At 36.2% G+C, this 17,376-nt stretch overlaps 1 long non-coding RNA gene across 1 annotated transcript in view; it reads right to left on the reverse strand.

Moving 5' to 3' along the window:
• The window catches only part of LOC141585609 (uncharacterized), a 38,603-nt gene that overhangs the window by 18,263 nt on the left and 2,964 nt on the right, over positions 1 to 17,376 (reverse strand). Inside the window, exon 2 of the long non-coding RNA XR_012519173.1 lies at positions 8,503 to 8,629. This is a non-coding gene — a long non-coding RNA (uncharacterized LOC141585609). The remainder of the gene's footprint in view (positions 1 to 8,502; positions 8,630 to 17,376) is intronic.

Raw genomic sequence — 17,376 nt, forward strand, 5'->3', positions numbered from 1 at the left:
TTCTGTCTTCCAGGAACTCCATTAGTGAGAATTGTGCTGTGATTTCCCCCCCAATTGCATTGCCATATACAGGGATGTAAATTCTGTCTCTAAAAGTGTTCCAATAATGAGCCAGGGGAAAACAGACTTAAGTCAAAAGAGTTTGACTGAACTGGCTGAGAACATTTAAGGTGGATAGAAATAGATGTATTTTGTTTGTATAAATAGATTTTGGTCATAAGAAAGAACTAAAGAGGTTCTTCGCAAAAGAAAGCCTGGTTTAGCAGTCAGCAAACATTGGAAAGAGTCAGCAATTAATTTCCCCACTGTGTGGAAGAAACAGCCAGAAGCCCATCCAGAATTAGGTGTGGCGAGGGGGAAGAACAGAGGCGAGGCAAACAAGAAGCTGTCACTATGCACCACTTCCACCCTGAATAACCTTTAATTGAAAAATAAAGTTGCCTAAACAAGGAGAAAAAGAAAAACTATTTTATTTCCTCCTTGAGATTGAATTAGAGGGAAACATATAGACTATAATAATCCCAAGGTTGGACTCACATGATGGCAAATGTCACTTAGTTCTAAAGCTCCAATTAGAAACAGGACTGAAGTTTTAGCCAGCTCCTGCCACTAGAAATAAAACATGAGGTAACAGCAACCCAGGCCCTGGACACCCCCTGCCAGTGAACTCTAAGTGCTTTCTGCGTGGGCTCAGTATAAAGCTGACAGAGTCTAGAGAATTCATACTTGAACAAGTATTGGGAAAGAATAAACTGGGTCAGTTACCACCTGTTTCTAGATTTTGTTTTTGTCTAGACTTCAACTGAGATTGTCTTTCATATTAATAAGAAGGATGAACATAATCTATTCCATCCATCTTCTATATTTCAGGAACAGTATCAACTATGTTATTATATTTTATCTTATATAATATTCACATTATTGGGTAGATTAATCAACTTCCCCAAGTTCACACAACTGGTGACTCACAGAAATGGGATTTGAACTTATTGATGCCAGGTGAGGTGTACACTTTAATATTTTAGAATAACTTTTTATTTCATTATACTCTTGAAATATGTTTATTGTTTAAAAAAAGCAGAAAATACAGATAGGCAAAAAAAAAATGTGTCTTTACATTAAAAGGCTTAATTTGCAAAAGAACACTTGTTATTTTAAAATCCTACTCAGGATAGTTTTGCATATTTCTCTTCTTATGGAGGATTAATCTCAGGAGGACTTTCTCTTATCCATCCACTGTTTGTAGGACAGTTCTTTGCACATAATGGGCACTCAAATGTATGTGGATCATATCAGTCCAAGAAAAGCTGCTTGTTGTGGCTACCAAGCCAGCATGGTAACACCTCACCTCAACCTTCCTACCTGCAGTCACATTGTTTCTGGAATTAGGTGGTGATACTTGCCAGCTAGCCCAAGTTTCTGGATATAGACCTTTAATGACTTCACAAGTATCCTTAGAAAATTTGGTTAAGACTGAACATGGAAATGCTTGCTCCATTTTTTTCCACTCTCAAAATATCCTTAAGCACTAACTTATTCATAGATAAGAAAAAACCCTCTTCAGTTGTTTCTTTTTTGAATCTTCTTTGATTTTGGCAGAAATAGGCACTGTAAAAGAATAACGAATACAATAGACAAGGAATGAAATTTATCAAACTTAGAAAGTTCATGTTAGATAATTGTACTCTTTAGGAAGATCCTCATTTAAAGAATAATTAGAAAGGAAAAAGAAAACCAAAGATAAAAGTGCACAAATGAGATTCCTGGTAAGTTGTTTCTTTTGATGGATAAGCTTTTAAAATGTGTTTGAATTACAGTATTTATATATCAGGAATATGGAAGTTTTAATCATAAAAATTACATAACATTCCTTCCAACATTTTGATCTTGTCCTTTTCTTCATATCTATAGTGGAGAATTATCCCTTTGTATACATGAAGTCTTTATTCTCTTCGGAAGCTGCTTCTCTTGCATTCCAAAATATAGTTCTGATGGACGCTGCCAATCACATTATCCCATTCCCAGAATAGGCATGATGCCACACCTGGGTCAATTATATACCCCAATCCCATTCCCAGAACAGGCATGATGCCAGACCTGGGGTCAATTATATACCCCACCTTCTTAGTCATGGAAAATAGCCTAGGGATACTTGTATGACTCAGGGCAGTTGGAGTAGTTTCATGGAATTTTTAAAACCAGAGTTGGCAGGAAGTAGCTCTGTTCCTTGTTAGTTGCAAATGCAATCAGCAATAAGCAGAGGGTGTGTGTGTGTGTGTGTGTGTGTGTGTGTGTGTGTGTGAGAGAGAGAGAGAGAGAGAGAGAGACAGAGAGTGTGTGTGTTGGAAAGAGAGAGAGAAAAACATTACTGCCTCAAACCAAATCCATTTCCAAGGTGTGGTTTTAGAAGCAAATAAATAGGCAACTTCAGAGAAATTTCAGAGCAAAGTTGGATTTTTGTCATGTAACCAAAAGAGTTCTAATAGCCAAAATTCAGGCTGTTAAGTTAACATAATAAGAATCCATTTTCCAGCCTCCATTCCCCTTGACATCTTCCTGAAAGATGATTTACATAGGAAAGGCTGAAGTTTCTTTGGCAAGTGCATAATAATTATTGTATTCAACAAATTTATTATATGTCTCTTTGGGGCCAGGCATCTGGCTTGGCACTGGAAATGCTAGAGAGATTGGGGCAAGAAAATACCTCATCTCCGTGGAGGAGGCATACATAAAAGTCAATTGCTACACAGCTGGGTAAGAAGTGCTTTAATCAAAACCTGAAGAAAGTGTTGCAGAAACTCAAAGGAGCAAGCAAAGTGTTTCACATGAAAGTTTGACATTTGAGTGAAAGAATCACAGGGTTTTCCAAGCAGAAAAGAAAGGAGAGGACATCATGGACAGTGGAAATAGCATGTTACCAAGGCATGGTATGGAAAAAAACAATAAATGACAAATTTGTGGAATAACAGAACTTTTGACGTGATCACAGCAAAATGTAGAGTTGGGTAACAGTGAGGGATTAGGTTAACCCACTTGGAAGAATCCTGATAGTTAGAACTTTAACTTATAGGTTTTGAGAAGCCATGTGCAACTTTCAACCAGATGAGTGACACAATCAGATGTGTGTACACAGGTAGTTAATGAACATCCATGTAACCATCATGCTGAGTTAATAACTGTCCCTTCGATTGGTCAGGCATTGTGGTTCACTTCTGGTGAATCACTTGAGGTCAGAATTTCAAAACCAGCGTGGCCAACATGATGAAACCCCATTTCTACTAAAAATACAAAAAAAAAATTAAAAAAAATTAGCTGGGAGTGGTAGCAAGTGTCTGTAATCCCAGGTACTCAGGAGGCTGAGGCAGAAGAAATACTTGAACCTGGGAGGCAGAGGTTGCACTTGTGAGCGGAGACTGCACCACTGCCCTCTAGCCTGGGTGACAGAGCAAGATTCCATCTCAGAAAAAAAGAAAAATCCTTTTGTAAAATTATTAATTTTCTGCAGATCAATTCATTTTACTATAGAGTTCTTGGCCTTTTTCTTCTCAATTTTTAGAACTTCTTATATTTTATGAATATATTAAGTATTAGTATAACTTTTCTGGCATAGTTTACAAAATATGTGTTCCCATTCTATGATTTGTATTTTTTACTTTGCTTATGGTATATTTTTTCTGTGAAAAAAATTTTTTAAATGTATAATAAAATTATGTTTTTTTCTCATTTCTTCTAGATTTTGAGTCATATTGAGGAATGTTTTCCCATTTTCAGATTGTAGAAGAATTCATAACTGCTTTTTAAAAATACATGCACAGTTCCTTTTTAAAGCCTTGATTTAAATATCTGATCCATTGGGAATTTATCCTGGCTTATGGTGTAAAAAATGGATCCAATTTTATCTTTCTCCATATGGCTATCCAGTTATCTCAGCAATGTTTATTTAACCGTCCATCTTCTACCCAGCAGTTTGAGACGCTACCTATAATGCATACTCAAATGTTCACATGCGATTCCATCTCTTTCTGAACTTTCTACCTTTTTCATTAGTTTGTCTGCCAATTCATGTGCTAATATCAAGCTGTTAAATTATAAAGGTTTTATAGTACTTTTTAAAGAAATCTGATATAGATTTTCCTTCCAGTTCTTGTCCTAAACATTGCTTTTTTTTTTTTAGAGTTTATCTAGTTATTCTTGTTTTTAAATTCCTAATGTCTAATCAACTCGTTTTACCCCTAGAAAAAAGCCTAGAAACATTGAACTAAGATCAAATTAAATGTATTAAGTAAGTTAGGGGAACTAAGGTCTTTGATAATTTCCTTCTCTTTCTCCAAGATTATGGCATTTCTTTTTATTTATTTGGGACTAGTTCTTCTTTCAAAAGCGTTTTATAGTTTTGCTCTTCTAAGTATTAGACGCCTCTGATTAAGGTTATGCCAACGTGCTTTCTTCTCTTTTCCCTATTTTCTGTCACAAATGATATTATTCATTTATATATTCTCACTGTTTTTGTTTTTATATATGTGTATATATATCCTTATATATGCTATTTTTATATGCCATTTTATAACATGTTATTTTTATAGAATTCTCTTGTTTATTACATTTCCCCATGGGTTCTTTTGAGCTTTCCAGACATATAGCCACATGTTCTCTTAATAAATAAAGCTTTACCTCTGTTTCCCAATCACGCCAGGAACTGCTTTTTCATGTCAGATGATTACATTGGTTAGCATACCAATGTACACTATGTATAATGTACACTATTACATTGGTTAGTGTGCCAGTGAATGTTCGTGTCCTTCTGAAATTTATATATTGAAGCCCTAACCCTCGGTGTTGCTCTATTTGGAGTAAGGAAGTAACTAAGATTTAATGAAGCCATAAGAACGAAGCCCAAATCCAATAAAATTAGTGTTTTTATGAGAAGAGATACCAGAGAAATATGCTATCTAGCTTCCCCCTTCAGTCCCCCCACAGACACACACACCCCTCCCTGTCTCCCCTCATGTACACAAAAATGAGGTCATGGAAACATACAGCAAGATGGTAGCCAACTGCAACCCAAGGGGATAGCTCGTTTTTACCAGACACCCACCCTGCTGGCACTTTGATCTTCCAGGATCCTGAACTGTGAGAACATAAATTCCACTGTTTAAGCACCCAGTCTAAGGTATTTTGTTACCGCAGCCCTTGTGTAGTAATACAGTTAGTACCTGCAATATGCTAAATGTTGTGGATATAGTAGGTATCTTTGCTTTGTTCCTGCCTTTCAAGAAGCAGCATTATAATGTTAAATATTAAACATTAACATTTACAAAGCTTTTGGGATGATGTAAATATATTGTAATACGCTAAGAAATTTTACTGGTTATTTTTAACATGAATGGGCATTACATTTTGTCTAATGTGTCTACCACATGAGTAGGGATAATCAAATACATTTTTTTAGCTCTTTAATGAATTATAACAATGTATTTCCTAATATTAGGCAATCTTTGAATAACTTAATAACTTAAACAGATATGTTTCATTTTAAAACGTGTCTATTGTTTTAGAACTGTGCTGTTAGAGTGTTTTGGATTTAGGGCCGGGTGCGGTGGCTCACGCCTGTAATCCCAGCACTTTGGGAGGCTGAGGCGGGTGGATCACAAGGTCAAGAGATCGAGACCATCCTGGTCAACATGGTGAAACCCCGTCTCTACTAAAAATAAAAAAAAATTAGCTGGGCATGGTGGCGCGTGCCTGTAATCCCAGCTACTCAGGAGGCTGAGGCAGGAGAATTGCCTGAACACAGGAGGCGGAGGTTGCGGTGAGCCGGGACCGCGCCATTGCACTCCAGCCTGGGCAACAAGAGCGAAACTCCGTCTCAAAAAAAAAAAAAAAAAAAAAAAAAAAAGATTTAGATTTGGTTTTAAAGAAAATTCTGGCAATTTCTGACAGATACGGTAGAAAGAAGAGAGAATAAAAAATAATGTTAGTAATCTAGGTGAGGAATTGCTTAGGAGACAAATTAAGGCAAGAGTTATTTGCGATTTTGCCATTTTATGCTAGCCTTCTTTTCAGTAGTCTATAAATCCAGGGAGAGCAGGGCCTCACTGTCTTCTTCATTAGCATGTCTACAGATACCATTACAGCTGACAATATGTTAATTCAATTAATGAATAAATTTAAACAATCTTAAGGAACGGGAATTAACTGAAGAAAATAAGCCTAGGTGATATTTGCCAGGTAGAGTCAATAGCATGTAGGGACTAAATAAATGTGAGAGATAAGAGAGACAAAATTACATACTATTGTTGTCACTAACTTGAGCAGGGAATTTAGGAAAGAGAACGGATTTGGGGATAGGTACATAAGGTATTGATTCAAAAGATTTCGATATATTATCTTCTGGTGTTTATAAGACATCTGAGTGGAGACATCCAGTAGGCCTGGCTCTGTTTTCTAAGAAAGAGCCCTACATGGAATAATGTATTAGGTGTTTACTTTTTGCCAGATACTGTGGTAAATGCACTATGAAAATTGCTTTATTCTAACCTAACAACAAGGTAGCAGGACTATTAACATTCTCAAATTACAGGATAGTAAATTAAGACAATGGAGTTAAGTAATTTATCAAGGTCATCTAATGATTAAATGATGATTAAGTGGTGGAACTGGCATTCAAACCCAGCCAGTCTAATGCCAGTGCCCAACTATAGCCATATAAACTCCTAGGATTTGAAGAGAGACCACTGTATTCACTGTACATGAAAGAAATTATCCTTCAAGACTGCATAGAGAAATAGTGAAGTGTGAGAAGCAAAAGAGCTGAGAAGAAAAGAATTTAGGAAACAGAAGAGGAACCCGAGGAACAGACTGAGAAGGAGCAGGTAGAAAGGTAAAAGGAAAAGCAAGGAAAGAGCATGTCACGGCATGTGGCTCAGGAGTGATGGAGAGTTCAGGGAGGAAATTTGGTTTATTTTCTGACCCTGATTCTTTAAGTTCCAAAATTTCTCCATGTCAATCAATTCCCATCATTTTAATTAATTTTTACCAACCTTCCTCCACAAAAAGTTATCAGGTATGAAATATTGCAAGATATCCACAGCTACTTTAATAAAATAAATTTTTCACAAAATTGTCAAACAGCAAGAATGTTCTTAATTATTATTCAGAAAGATCGTGCTTGTAATCCCAGCTACCTGAGAGGCTGAGAAGGGAAGATTGAACTCAAGAGTTAGAGGCTGCAGTGAGTTGTGATTATGCCACTGCACTGCAGCTTGAGTGACAGAGTGAGACCCTATCTCTAAAAAAATGTAGACGATCAGTATGTTTCTTGTTCTTTAGGGTATTTAAAAACTTAAAAAGATTTCCACTTTACAAGCTGATGTTGCTTACATGTTGCCATATAAGGAATAAGTAACCATCATCGTGATCAAATGAACAAACAATATGCCAACATTTAAAAAACGTAACATAACTTGTACAACACAGAAGTGAATACATTAGTTTTGCTTTTTGATCTGTATGTCATTTCCTTCCTTGTAGGATATGAGACGCATTATATGTAAGACATGAGATCCATTTGGTCTTGGTTGAAAACATTACAGTGCAACTTTGTCATTCATCTTCACAGTCATTTAAATGCAATTTGTTAACCAGTTTTGTGATTCTACTTTATAATTTTATGGAGTTGATAAGACTCCAGAATTACTTTCAGAATTATCCATCTTATCTGTAGGGGAAAGTTTTAATCCTTCCATCTCTAAACAAAGAAAACTGTCATAGAAATCAAGCTCCAAAATGAATTCTTCAAGACCAGCAAGGATGGAGAGGATGAATAAATAGAATATTTTTTTCTCTGCAACTTTTTCTAAATGATCTTATAATCCGTTTTCTGTTGAGGACTTCTTGACTATGGTAACATCTGCCATCTAGTGGCTGACTTGAGCTACTATATGATTAAACCAGAAAATTTTATTTTTGTGTATATAGTAACATGGAGGTGGTCAAGTCATTGTACCTCATCTTTCTCTCCCTGTATGTGTATATATTTCATGTTGCAGACAAAGTAGGAAAATACAGATTTTTCTTTGACAAACTCTTATTTTTAGCACCAGATTTGAGCTAATAATTCAATCCTTTTAGAATAGGCATCTTCAAAGTAAAGGAGAAAAATAAAAACAGAAAGAAAACGAGAAAGAAAAATAAAACAGTATGTCTACCTGCCACAAAAGAAGACATAAACAATGTATAATTTTAGTTCTTAAATTATTTCAGTTCTAGGGTGATTCTGTTTTTTTCATTGAACAAACGTTAATTTATTTGTACTTCAGATAGAATAAATAAGACCAATATCTTTAGGTTAAAGTGAATGTATAATACCTCCCCCCTTACTTTTACTAGAGTTAAACTATTATGCACATATACTTTACTGTCTAAGCTGATAGAATTAGCGTCATTAGTCTCCATATCAAAAGCAATGATCGATTTTGAGTCCTTATCTCACTCAACTCTTACCAGCATTTGACGCAGTTGACAGACCTTTTCCCCCATCTGGAAAGCAATTTATTCACTTTCAGGACACCATACTCTTCTTGTAGGTCATAGTTTGTGGGGCTGGGCACGGGATGAGAATGTGCGGCTCCTTTGGGCAAAAAGTGAGAAAAAAATGTCCTTAAGGTACATATAACTTGTGTGAATTACACAATTAATATTTTGTAGCTTATACTTGCATACGTACTTCATTCTTCTCACAAGAGTGGAAATATTGCCCAAAACTAGCTCAACTATTTTATTTCATTTCTTGATACAATACCTATTGTGAAAGGAGACAGGAAGAATGAGGATTGGATGGAAGAATCTCCATTTCTCAGTTGTTTATTTATTGTTTACTTCCATGTGATTGACATCTAAATTATTAAAGTTAGATGGATTTTGCTAACATCCTTGTATTTAAATTTTTAAAAATCTATCTTGTTATTCTTCTAATGTGGTTAAAAATAGCTTTTAATGGAGGCTAATAGGATTAGGACTTAAATTGTGAGTTTTTTTCTTCTTGCTCTTTTACTTTTACCTTTGACTTACCTTACTAAAAAAGCACACAGACAAAATATATTTAATTCTCTATTTAGTCATAATAATGTCACAGACAAAAGTCAAAATGAGATTTGAATTTTACTTTGTTGACAGGTAACTGATTGCTCCATAAATATCTAAATGACATTTCATTGTCTTTTTTTGATAAATATGACATACTTTTGTCTATCATGCATGAAAATTGATAAAATCTAATTATTGCAACTTTCGAAAAATAAGCATTTAGAAGATCTCTTTAAGTGCAACAAAACAATATTGCATCTTCATAAAACTTATCCTGTACTAACAGATGCCCAGGAAATAGTAAATTTGAATTTGCAAATCTTTTTCACTTATAATTCTGAATATACACATTTAATGAAATAGCTCTCTTACAACAAATAAGCTCCAAGAGCTGGAAAGGAAATATAAAACTAAAGATAGATGAGTTAGTTGGTAGATATAGTTAAATGGATGTCATTATAATAAAATTTGTTTTTACTTATTTATGTGATAGCAACGTTTTTCTGGCCTAACTTCACATTGAATTATAGACCTTCAGGAATAGTTGCCTCCTTTTGGGTTAATTCAATAAACATTTATTAAATAGCTCAGATCTACAGCAAGTCCTATGCTAAGACTTGGGAATATAATAATGAACATTTTTTGTCTTCTGAGGCCCACAGCCTATTGGGAAAACGAACAAATTATTATTTTAATGAAATTACAATAGAGATACAATGAAGATAAGCACAAAACAATACGGGAGCAATGTGGTCTAATTATCTTGAAGAACCAAAAAGACTAGTGAAGTGAAGAGTTAAAGTGTGGAAAGGGTTACAGAAAAGGGAAACAGAATGAGACAAGACACACGTGTTTTGGAAATTGCATTCTGATTTCTGCATTAATATCATTCCGTTTGCTCTTACAAGATCACTAGAGACAGTCACCTCGTATTAATGCCTCCTGCAGCTTTTGACGCTTTCCTGTAACACTCTTCCTGTGGTATCTGAGGCATCCCATAACCTCTACTTTGTTTCTATCTCTCAAGTCATTCACAGTCTTATTTATGGCTCTTTTTTCTCTCTCTTCCTTATCTGCTGAAAGTTAGTATTCCTCATGATTTGGTCCTGACCTCTCTTCTTTCCTTACATTCACATTTTCTATAAACAAACTGATTCAGTCCCATGGTTTCAATTTCCAAAAAATCCTTTGAAACCTCTAAAACATCTGTCTCTAACTTCTCTCGCTCTCCCTTCTGGGTTCCAAACACATACTACAGTACATTTGCCTGATAGTTCTATGTAGGTGTTCCTGAGGGTCCTCAAACCCAACATGAAAATTGATAAAATTTAAAGCGAAGGTTTTCCCGCCCCATCGTGGTGCATGATACTACCATTTCCTTAGTCATCAACATCAGAAATCTGAAATGACATCTTTGATTTTTTTTCCTCCCCCTTATTCTCCATGTCCAATCAGTTATGCCAGTAATAACTTTTACAGAGTCTCTCAAATTCCCCTATGCTGTACCTTCTTGGTATAATTATTAGACTTTTGTGAGACTCTCCTAAGTTGCCTCCAGCCTCCTCTTCTCCTCCCTTCAATCCATTTTTCACAACGCAGTCAGGTGATCTTGTTAAAACCTAACTTTGATCATACCATTCATTCTTATTAAAACTCCCTAATAGTTCTCATTTACATAAAAATCAAGTTAAACTTATTCATAAAGTGAGCATGTATCTCCGTTTGCCCGAGACAATTATGTTTATGATTTTAGCGCCAGGATCTTGTCTGATAGTGCCCCCTTAACTCTCAAAATGGCCTTGGTTCACATGGTAACTTATATGGTCACCCTATACATAAAATCTTATAAAATCATGTAAAATCTTCATAGATTTCTCCTTCTGCCTTCAGCCCCTTCTCTGTTATTCTTTTTATGCTAAGCCTTAGGCACCCTAAACTACCAACGATACTCAAATTGCAGTGCTCTCTTTCACCTCCAGCCTTTGCCTTTTGCCTGTATCGTCCTTACTCCTGTTCCCCTTTCTTTGCCTGTCTGACTCCTGCTTAACCTCCAGATGTCAGACCAGATGACAGTTCTTCTGTAAAGACTTCTCTGATTCTCTCCCACCACAGATGATCAAGTGTCCCTTCTAAGGGATTCCTTGCTATTCCAGTTACTTTTATTGTAATACTTTTCATGCTAATAATTTCCTACGGTTTCTTTCCCCTTCAGAATATTTCTTCCTTGAATAAATCTGACCGGTTCACTATTGTTTTTCTGCCACTTAGCACAGTGCCTAGCACACACAGTAGAAGCTGAAAAGCTAAAAGGCCTATCAATGGTGATAGAATTTTTAATCAACCTGAACATAGTTTTATTTAGATCGAGATGAAAGCTCTTTACAAAAGTTGATTTAGAATTTAATAAGCAATGACCATTTGGTATTTTGGCCTCATTCATCATGTTTATGTTGTCAAATTTTGCCATTGGAAAACAGCATGAACAATGAACCTTGTAATTCACTGAAGAGAACAAATTGTTTAAAATACAATTTTGGGTATTTGTTTAGTATTTATCATGATAATCTTTTTTATTCACTTCTTTCAGAGCTGCCAGGCTACATGGTAGTTTCAGGTAATTAAAATGATTTCAGATTCAGTGACATTACTTGTTTGCCTTTAGATAGATTTCTGTTAGTCTAGATAGCACACATTAAAACAAAGCAGGCAAGTAGTTTAAAGAACATCTAATCCAAATAAGTCAGAAATGGACTCTCACTGTTAGGGATTATCAATAAGCACTTAGCAGTGATTTTTCTGATAAGGGCAGGTTAACTGGCTTCAAAAAGGAAAGTAACAAAAACATGGTAAGTTTCTAGGAATAAGATGCTGTTTGAAGGTTGATGTGATACAGGCAAACATGAGTATTATTGACCAGAATTTGGAGATTCAAACTAGAGTGCAATAAAAGAAGTCGAGTATAGAGCAGCTTCATTACATGCTGAACATTTATTAAGCTCCTTGCCTGTAAAGAAGGCTGGGAAGCATCAGTAATTTTAACAGCCTTTGGCAAAACAAAGTGGAACTCTTAGCACATATTACATCATATTTTTTGCAAATAAAAAATTTTTAAAACTGAGTTTTGTTGGCATTTGGCTAGCCACTACTTCCATTGTAGACTGCAATATCTTTAGAATATATCAATTGGCTTGTGCTAGGCTAAACAAAATGATATCCATGTAAGAAAAATGTTAATATTCCAAGAATCAGCAGTGCTGTAACATCAGATTTGGGCAACTCAAAAAATCCTCTGGTTTATTCTCCTGCACCTTTTAAAAAAAACCATTCTGTATTCACATTTTAAGTCTCTGTTGTTAATTTAGGCCATCATTTACCTGAAAGCGAGAAAACTTTTTCCTATCTCACATAAATCCCTTGTGTACCCATGATGTTACCATTCCACAACAATGAGTTACATTAGTAAGATGTGCCTTTTTTCTTCTGTGGGTTTCAAGGATGATAAATCTGCTAAATAGAATGTTGCTACTCCATGGCCTATTCCTTTTCTAGAATGGACTCCAGAGCTGTGAATCCCAGAGCCCCAAAGGCTGGTCCACAAGTTAGCATTGGCAAAACCAAGAGAAAACAAGGAACACAAAGAAAACACAGTTGAGTTTCATAGTGAGACATTATTTACTTTACACGTCTAGCCTTTAAGGTAGTGTTTTTTAAATCTGGATTACCTGATGTATCTTTTCATTTTAGAAATGGATGATGAAATACATAGTATTTCTATCATGGTTTTAGTTACCTTATTTGGAAAATAAGAAATTGTAAATTTGATGTGAATTTTCTAAAATTTTGCTTATTTATAAAATACTCAAATTGGAAACTACTACTGTTCTACAGTAAATTTGTAATAAGTTAATTGAGCTAAATTTTGTAAAATCTGACTATATTTTATGTATACATACACATGCAAATATATGTATATATAATTATTTATGTTAGAAAATTTCATATAAAGGAAGGATATTAAATAAATGTAAAATGACAAAAGCTTGGTCCATCTCATACTTTCTACCAGTTTTTATAACCTGGTATCAATTACCTAGCAACAACGTTTACTTAATAACAATTCATGATTACCTAACAATTTCTTCCAGTTCAAGTTTTGAGTTCTCTTAGTCTGCTTTTTAATGAGTGTCGCTGAAGCCCTTAGTCTGCCTGTTTGCCCTTGGAGGTCAGAGCTTGATCTCCCTTGATTAGAAAAGTCAATCTCCCCTAACGTTTCTGCTTCACTGGTTTCACTCTACCGCTGAATGGCCACTGTGTGCCAAACCTCGGGTACTCAAAACTCTTGTTAGACCAAGAACATAACTATTCGCACCCTGCGGGGGCGGGGAGGGAAAACCTTAATTTGTCTCCAATGTAATCTTCCAGTAAGAAAAATGAAAGTTTTTTTCCTTATTTTCTCCCCAAAGAATGGAATATAAGGCAGGATCCATACATCTGCTACGAATGTACCATGGAATTTTTCTCAGTTTGTGTCGTTTCCCAACCAGTTATTCTTCATACTGTTACAGGAAAATCTACACCTCTTCTAAAGCTGCCAGGTCAATTTTGGGGGGAAGTGAAATAAATTTCCAGTGAAAGAAACCTCTTGAAAACGCTTTTCATAAGCAACTCACATGCAAGCACACAAACATTTCCCAGTAGTTATTCTGTGAATTGTTCTCAAATGTGAAGTGCTTCCGTCCTCCATGTCAGCATAATAACTTCAGGTATTTGTACTTTTACTCACATATTTAACTAATACTTCCTTTATGCTTATCATATACCAGACCCTGTGTTTGGCCTCAGAGGTACAAAGTGCTGAAAAGTACAGGCAGGGAACCTACCATGGCTGTCAGTTGCCTGGGAGTAGGTAATGAGCAATTTGAAGAAAAGAATGGAAGAAAAATTAACTATTCATTTGTTTGGAGAGAAGTCATTTCTTAAACTTCTAAATTAGACCAGACCCTTTTCCCTGCAATAAGCTCTTAAATAAACACCCTTTATACCTACATCATCATCTATATAACAGCTTTAATCAATTAGTCATGAATTTGCTGTATGTTAGCATTAGATGCCTGATCTCTACATAGTGCCATGAAGATAGAGGTGCTCCTGTGTGTTCTCCACTCTGTTCTCAGGACCCAACACAATGTCTGGTATCTTGTAGTTACTCAGTAAATGTATATTGAGTTAATGGTAAAAATCTTAGTCCCAGGACAAGAATATTTGGTTTCTTCTATAGCACCTTTACTACCATCTCCCCAGTTATGGTAAGTAGGATTCATTTTACTATTATCAGGGTCTCAAAACAGACTGAGACTTGGAATTGGGAGAAAACACGAAGTTGAACATTTCAGAGCCCTAGCATCCTTCAAACCCAAGCTGTTGTCTAATTAATCTGGTTGGCATAAAACTAGGTTTGCCACTGCTATATAAAACTATTTTATTTCAAATAGATCCAAAACCAGCAGGTAATAATCACAGAAAAGTTGGAAAGTTTAGAAAATCATATATCATATGTACTTAAGATGTTGGTAGAGGTATTTATGGCCACCTCCGTAAACTTGCTCATTATTGAGCACCATCTCATAGCCTCTTTATGCATGCTTCTCTTTCCCAGTGCCCCTTGCTTCTCCCCACCCTATGGTTCTACAAATCAATCTTCCCTTTTTTGATACCATGTTCTGAATTTTCCCTTCCCCCACCCCCATCCCTCAGTTTTCTTTTCCATGAGAATTACTAATGACTAACAGGCTTTTGTCAATGTAACTCTTATGCAGGAACCCACTTACAAAGCTCATAAAAGCACAACTCTGTCTGAAGCGTTGAGAAGGTTTGGGGGCTTGGATGAAAGGCATTTTCTTGCCTTTCCCAGCTTCTCGAGGTTGCCTGCATTCCTTGGCTCATGGCCTCCTTCCCTCTTAAAGCCAGCAACGACCAATTGAGTATTCCTCCATTACATCACTCTGACACTGACTCTTCTCTTTTTCACAAATTTAATGACACTTGTGATTACACTGGGCCCACCTGGATAATTCAGGAAAATTTTCCTATTTTACAGTAAGCTGATTAGTAGCTCTAATTCCATTGGCTTCCTTACTTCTCATTTGTTGTATAAGGTAACATAGTCACAGTTTCCAGGTATTAATATGTGGGCATCTTTGGGGATCCATTATCTGGCTAAAACAGGAGGTTTGTGAGTCCTCTGATGTAGTTTATTCTATTTGCTTTGCGAGACCTTAAGATCTTTCCTTTCTCTTCTTTTCGTCTTCACCTCGACATTAGGCAGGGTTCTCAAGATACAGAATCAATGGGATATGTACATACACATGAGTAGATATAGATACATGAAAGGTGATGTGTTAGGACGATTGGCTTAAGAAATTATGGAAGCTAAGAAGTCCCACAACTAGCCACCAGCAAACTGGAGATGCTGGGATGCAGGTAGCCTTGCTTAGTCCAAGTCTAAATGCCACAGAATTGGGGAGGCCAATGGTGTAACTGTCAGTCCTGGGTCAAAGACCGGAGAATGCATGGAACCACTGGCATAAGTCCCGGAATCCAAAGGCTGAAGAGCCTGGAGTTCTGATGTCCATAGGTATGAGAAGAGTACACCCACTTAAAGCAAGACAGAATTTGCCTTTCCTCAGCCTTTGCATTCTATCTGGGACCCCGGCTGATTAGATGGTGCCCATCACATTCAGGAAGGATCTTCCCCACTTAGTCTACCAACTCACATGCCAATCTTCTCTGGACCCTTACAGACACATCCAGACACAAGGTTTATTACCAGTTCTCTAAATATTCCTTAATCTAGTCAAGTTGAGCCCTAAAATTAACCATCAAAGCCTCCCAGTTGCCAGGTAAAGGCGGCAGTGAGCTGAGATCATACCACTGCACACCAGCCTGGCTGACAAAGTGAGACCCTGTCTCAAATAAAAAATAAATTAAAAAGAATGAAAAAAAAAAAAGCCTCCCAGTTGCCAAAGGGTATGTCTCACAATTTTTTTTTTTTTTTTTACTTTATTCTCTCCCAAAAGCTGTGTTTCAAAAAAGGCCCCTTAAATAACAAGCCTGTCCTTTTACATCTCGCATACTTTGAAGTCTCTTCCCTGTAGCTCATGCTCTGATTTGCCTGAAGACTTTCATGGTACTTTCCGATGGTTTTAGATTGACTTTCGGCCCCTTTCTTTCCTGTCCTCCCCACAGTTCTCCTTGGTTTGCCCTAGTCTTTCTGTGGGATGAGGCTGAAGCTGGTGCCTGAGAGACATACCAAACTTTTAAATTCACGGTTATTTTGAAGTTCTACTAGTCTCTGTTCTCAAGAACTACTGAGCATGGATTTTCAGCAGATATACTTTTCTACTTTTCCTTTCTTGTTTTGTATAAGTTTTGAAGGAAGTATAATATTAGGAGGCTGCTAGGTAGACCATGTCCATTGTCTCGAGCTACCCACAAGTTCTATATTTTGATTTGATTTCAAAATATTCAGAACATACTCCACAAGAGGTATTTGTAAATGGTAGCCTTTTTTTAAAAAACAGCTCATGTTCCAAATTCCTTGTTTTAACAAGTCCTAAGACCTAAGAGAAACCAAAAAGCAGCATTTTTTAAGTTAATTGTCTAATAACGTGTACCAACTGCTTAGCTTTTCTTGACTGATATTAGTCAACTTGGAAGTTGCACAAGAACTTTAGTCAATTTAAACTTTAATTGTTTTGTGGTTGTTTCAATAGTAGCTTACAATTTTGAGATAGATATGTATTTTTTTTTTAAGTCAAACACATTGGTGCTTTGTAGTCTATTGTAAGGATACTGTTCTTTCTTTGCGTGATGGGGTATCACTGAAGTATTTTGATCAGAAGAGTGACCTGCATTTAACAGAATCACTGCAAGTGCCATGCTGGAGTGTAGACTGTAGGGGGGATTGGCCTGAAGCAGGAGACCAGTAAAGCAGCAGTTGTAATGACGCTAATAAATGTAGGGGTCTCATAACAGGTTAGCATGGAGGGAGGGAAGGTGATATGATTCTGAATACATTTTGAAGGTAGAGCTCATAGGATGTCATGAGGGATTGAACATGGGATTTGAGAGGAAAGAATAGTTGAGGATAATTCCAAGATTTTTGGCTTGAATAGACGGAAAGTATGAAAGCAGCTGATTTGGACAGGAGGTTTAAAGGTTTATTTCTGGAAGATTAAGATTGAGATGCATCTAAGAGGAATTTCAAGTAGGCGGGTAAATATATGAGTTTGA

This window comes from Saimiri boliviensis, chromosome 9 (assembly GCF_048565385.1).
Source record: "Saimiri boliviensis isolate mSaiBol1 chromosome 9, mSaiBol1.pri, whole genome shotgun sequence".
In the NCBI taxonomy this organism is placed as follows: Eukaryota; Metazoa; Chordata; class Mammalia; order Primates; family Cebidae; genus Saimiri; species Saimiri boliviensis.